Source organism: Leuciscus leuciscus (assembly GCF_965113295.1).
Source record: "Leuciscus leuciscus genome assembly, chromosome: 1".
NCBI lineage: Eukaryota > Metazoa > Chordata > Actinopteri > Cypriniformes > Leuciscidae > Leuciscus > Leuciscus leuciscus.
In genome coordinates, this window is record NC_138725.1 from 49,521,141 (window position 1) to 49,527,167 (window position 6,027).

Genomic DNA, 6,027 nt, shown 5'->3' on the forward strand with positions numbered 1-6,027 from the left:
CCTCCCACCCTCCCACTCATTTACCTTTGGCAAGCAGAGCTGATTGATAGAGATTCTGTCAAACCTCTCTCACATTTACATGAAAGCGCTCAACAGCATAATGAGGAAGAGACAATAGGAAACGTTTACGATCTAGATTACGAAACATGAGGCTCATGAAAATTTGTATTGCAAGAAAAATGGCAACCATGAAGCCTGTCACTGCCTTGATGATAGCTAATGTATATTAAGTAATTGCATTAAAACACAAATTCTATGTGATACAACTTTTTTCTAATAAATGATAAATAAATGATAATATGTGATAAAAGTTTTTTTTTTTCTAATAAAAAGTTTTACACAAAAATAGCATTTAAGATTAATATTATTAAAGTCATATCCAGCCATATGAGATGATAAGACTTGACTGTAGTCATCTAGAAAAAAAGAGACTTTATTCTAAAGGAGCGGTTCGCCCTCTCATGGGCACCAACATGACATCACATGACCTGCAGTAGCAGTAGGCTACAAAATGCACCGATAAATTGTTTCAATTAAAATGAATGTCCATCACATTCATGTGTTTAGTATGAGACTGAGAGGAACGAAAAGAAAAACGAGATATATAAACAGTTAGTGTGTGAGGGCACACAAACAAAGTAAAAAAAAAAAAAAAATTAAACTTTATGCAGATACGTTTTATTTCACAACCACTGGTTAAACTGGGATAAATATGTGCCAGTTTAAAATAAAAACTGACTGAGTGCACCTTAAAAATATGACAAACTAAGAAAGAATAACTACTTTATACAGAAGTAACCACCATGCAATATGTGACTTTCATGGCTGATCAATTCGTATATCATAATATACTTCATACCATCATGAAAATGTATCTCATTAGCACAGATTAATCTGTGATTACTTAACATAAAGTAGGCTGCTACACTATTGGAAACATACCCCTTAAAGCAGGGTTTCTCAAACTCGGTCCTGGAGGGCCACTGTCCTGCACAGTTTAGCTCCAACCATGATCAAACACACCTAGCTGTGAGTTTCTAGTGATCCTGAAGACATTGCTTAGCTTGCTCAGGTGTGTTTGATCAGGGTTGGAGCTAAACTGTGCAGGACAGTGGCCCTCCAGGACCGAGTTTGAGAAACCCTGCCTTAAAGGTAGGCTAGGCAATTTGTTTTATAAACACTTTGTTATACTGGTTGAAACTCTCTTCACATCCTGATAGCAATCAATAATATAAGTGGTCTAAATATTAAAACATGTATATCTTCTGTAGAAGTCACAGGACCAAAACATTTTCGTCCAATCATTGTATTCGGTCCGAATGCAATGATACGATGTCTTACCTGCCTGTTAACAAATGTATTTGCACACCTCCGCAAACCCTGCTCGCGCAGACATCACACGTCATCAGCGGGTTATGTAAGGCCATGCAAAGTTGTAGACAGAGAGTCACTGAGCGCCGCAAACAAACAGCAGCCACCTTTTAGTTCCTCCTGAACCAAAACAACGAGCTTATGCTGCGTTCATGCCATATCGTAACCACAAGATGCCAACCTGTGATGTCTACCCTGAGCACGTTCTCAGACTCGGATTTTTGCGTTTCTTTGTCAACACTGTCAACACCGAAATTAATCTGTCAGTAACAAGTACAATTTCTGTAAGTTGTTTACGTTCATTATTATTGTAATGTTATGTGCTTTGAGACACATGGTAATTCAACGCTGTCTCGTTCGTGTGTTTTGAAGGAGGCGTGACTTTGGAGACACTCTGAAGGAAGGGTGGGATCTTATGCTTTCAAAGCTAGCTTGCTATTGCTAGCCTGTTCAAAATTGCCTAGCCTACCTTTTAGTTAAGAAACCTATAAATTATAATACTCTTACAATTATATCAAAGTATTTTCTTAAGGGTTCAGATGCAACAGGCTGCAGTTTCTCTGATCTCCCTAAAGTCTGAAGCTGCACGGATAGCCAAGTTATTTCGGCGGCTGCTCACATAGGCATAAATTGACGTCTAAGTTTTGTTACATAAATTTTCATGTTGTGTCCCAGCTGACTCTTTTCAGCAGAGATGTTTCATTCCTTTTCTGTGACGCACTAACAAGTAGGAGGCAAGGACAACCAGCGGCTGAGAGTACAATGCACTTACCGAGAGAGACTGAGTGAACTTCAGCAGGGAGCTTAAACTTCTTGTGCTGATGTTGTCATATGCCTGTATCATATTGTGTGATTCATGCTTGTAGCTGAACTGCTATTCTCCAGGGCTCCAACAATCGATTCTATTGGTAGGCTAATCGATTGTTTCGAAGACGAATCGAGTATTCTCACTTTTAACCCTTAAATGCCTGAATGATTCACAAATCATTACATCTTTAGTGACTCGGATCTATTATCTAACACGGATTGATCTCTACCTGTCATGATAATATAAAACTCTCCTGATATTAGAGTAAAGAATATTTGTGTTACCTTTTGGAGTTTGGAATGGGTCAGTTTAAGCAGATGTTTTATACCATCATCACTGTCCTCTTCAGGGCTCATTTCCCAGTACATTCAGCATCTGTCTCATATTTGTGATCTCAAACATATTCTAAAACTATCAATTTCTATATCTTCAAAATCAATATTTTAATCAATGCCAGCTTCTTCACCAGATCCACCATCAAGTAACAGTGACACTAATATTTAATTGCATTCAGTACTTGCTCTGCAGTAAATCGCTGAGCCATTTGAAGTTTTGCTGATGATCTGTTTTTTTATTTTGTTTATTGCCTGCGGTAACTATGAGTAAAACGTCACTTCATCATTGTGTATCAGACATTGCCACCTTGTGGAATAAAGGTGATGTGCACCAGTCCGTAAAGATTCAATTATTGTTGTGCAGAAAAAATATTACACTGCTACACACCTTGGGTCGTTAGCGACCCTATACAAATTTTACAAAAAATTTATGGGAAAACAGGCATTCTTTTATAATTGTATTTTTTTTTTCTTGTTATATTGTTTATAATGAATTGATTGAGGAATACTAAGGTTGATATCTAACTTTAAAAAATGAATGAGGAGGAGGGTAGTGAATGACGTCCCAGGTCACTAAAGACCGGATATGCGTTTAAGGGTTAATTAGGCACACGCACACCATAAGCACAAAACGGATCACATAAATAGTGTCTGTGCTCATGTGTGAGGACTGTAATATCGAAAGAAACGCCAATTACCTGTATCTAGAACACGCATAAGCATTAACTGGGAAATACAGCTTTTGCACATTTTTAGCTGAACAAAATTTAAGTAGTCAGATTTTTATTCTTGAATTATAAATATTTGACATATAAATACAAATATTTAATATATAGCATATAAGTAGGCTACCGTGTCTTGCTTAAAGTCTGCATGAAATCAAAATTGCATTTTTTATTTTTACTTTTAGTATGAATATGTTAGCCTTGCTCTTATCTATAAGCTAGTGTGCTCAAAAACAATGACAAAATTAGCATTAAATATATAAGCATTCAAAACTTAAAGTCTCTCACTTCCACCAAAATGGATCAATGATTTTGATGACATCACTCTGCACTTCAGCTTCTCATTAGATTTTCTGCCCAATCAAAGAATCTCTAGAATCTAAAGCGTCCCGCCCCCTACTTTATAGAGACAATATAGCACAGAGCAGACCATATGCGTGAGTCGGCGTTAGACCACAGAACGTATCGGACCCAACTGAATTTAAAGCGAAATGCAGGAGATTGGGAGGAGAAGCGGATAGAGATTATGAGGAAACTGCGGCTTTAGCGAGCTCAACGACTCTGGCTGAGCTCTGATATAAACAAAAAAGCTATTGGCTATTTAAAAAGGGGGAGGGGCTGTTCGATGTGTCCCGCCCTGTCTTCCTGTTTCAGTGGAAATTACGTCAACACATTGAATAATGCTGCACGTTTCAAGGCACTTCAGTGGGCCTTTAATTTTTTGTTGCTGTTGATTAAAAAATACAGAATTAAAATGGATTTAAAGGATTAAAGAAAAATAAATACGAACCCATACAAATTTCTAAGTCTAATTGTATTTATGAATATGAAGTAATCAATTTAAACTATTTGCACATAATCATTTATTTTGAAATATGCACACATTTACTTGTTCATATTGTGTCGAAAACGGAAAAAAGAAAGAAAAAAAATTGTCTGAATGAAACGAGAATGTTAAATCCAATAAATAATTATGTAGTAGGCAGTTTATGCACAACACATAGCCTGTGCTACTTGGCTAATGTCATTTCTCATCACCATTTACAACACTACAGGAATAGTTCACCCAGATACACACATCACATGTCTCTTGAAGCCTGTATGACTTTCATCTGTGGAACATAAAAGGAGATTTTTATATCAGAATGTCCCAATTCATTTTTAATGCATGAAAGAGCAGTGTGGACATTATTCAAAACATATTTTAGAAAAAATAAGGGGAAAAAAATTATAATAACAACATATAAGGAAGCGTAAATTATGGCATTTTGATTCATTTTTGAGTGAACTATCCTTTTCAAACCATTAATTGTGGATTTTACTCTTTACATTTGTTTAAATGTGTAAAAAGTGATGTTGTAAAATTCATTTCTCTCTTTCAGATAAGATTGCTTTTTTTTTTTTTAGCTTCTAGAGCTGTTGTGAAGTTTTGTGTGGTGAAGTTAAATATGTTCTCTAGTTGACACTGTCTTTTCCTGTGTTAAAATGGCCTAGTCAGAAACCGTTAAATGCACAGCCACATGTGAGAAGGACAGAAATGCAACCTAGAACTGCGTAGTTTAATGGTGGTACGGGAGATATAGTGTTAAGGTCACAGAGATCACATGTGAGTAGTGATGCCCACAAGCTATAACAGCATCCAGAGTTTACCTGCTCTGCGCCCACTACGCTTTCCGCTGGCAGTCGCCCACGCACGCACACACACACACACACACACACACACACACACACACACACCTGCTACATGTAGGCATACTGAAATCCTGCGGTTTGCAATCTTCTTTGTGAGTTTGTGCATTATGTGAGAGAGGCTCCTCAAGACTGGAACCTCAGACACCTATTGATGTCGTTTTTTGTTTGTTGTAAAAATGTATTTGATTTTCAAGCACATCCATCGTTGCAAAATCTTCTCTCTCCCTCTCTCTCTCTCTCTCTCTCTCTCTCTCTCTCTTTTTTTTTTTTTTGTCAGCAGAGCAAGATTCAATAAGATAAAATACTGCCACCTACTGTTAGAATATATATGTGTTAAACATACGCTCCTAAAGGTATTAGTGCACTTGAAAATGAAAATATTCTGATTTTTTTTTTTGCTCACCCTAACGTACGTTGTTCCAAAACTTATTGCGTTTTTGTAGAACCTTAAAGAAGATAGTTTGATAAATGTCTCAGTGTTTGTATGTTTTGTTTACACAGTGAAAGTCAATCGTCACCTAAAATGTTCTTCCTTTATGTTCCACAGAAGAAAGTCATACACGTTTGGAACGATATGATGAGGGCGAGTAAATTATGAAAATGCCTTGAGTTTTTCAGTTTTTAAATTATTATATTTGTGATTTCCCTACACTAGAAAGTTACTGCACATGTTTGCGTAATGCACACAGAGATGAAAATTATATATTCAGGCCTATTGTTCCTAAGAATATCTTGTAACCTTTTCTAGTGCCTGATCTCTGCCTTTCTGTAATGCTTTGGTGTTTAATGGAATAATAAGGAGAGTATGAGTCTTTTTTCCTATGGTTGCTATGGAGATGCCTTTACATAGTGATAAATATAGTTTGATCACATCCTTTATTACACTTGGGGTTTTTGTTCTGCTAGATGAGGAGCACACGCACGAAATCTCCAAAGAACAAGGCAGTTTGGAATTGTTCATTCAGCTGAGCTGTATTATGTGTTCCTTACGGTAATTGTCTATAAATGTACTTTTCTCTTGTCTCTGATCATTAATGTCTAAACGGTTTTATGGTCAGCATAATCTAATGTAATATGGATGCAACTTTCATTTAAA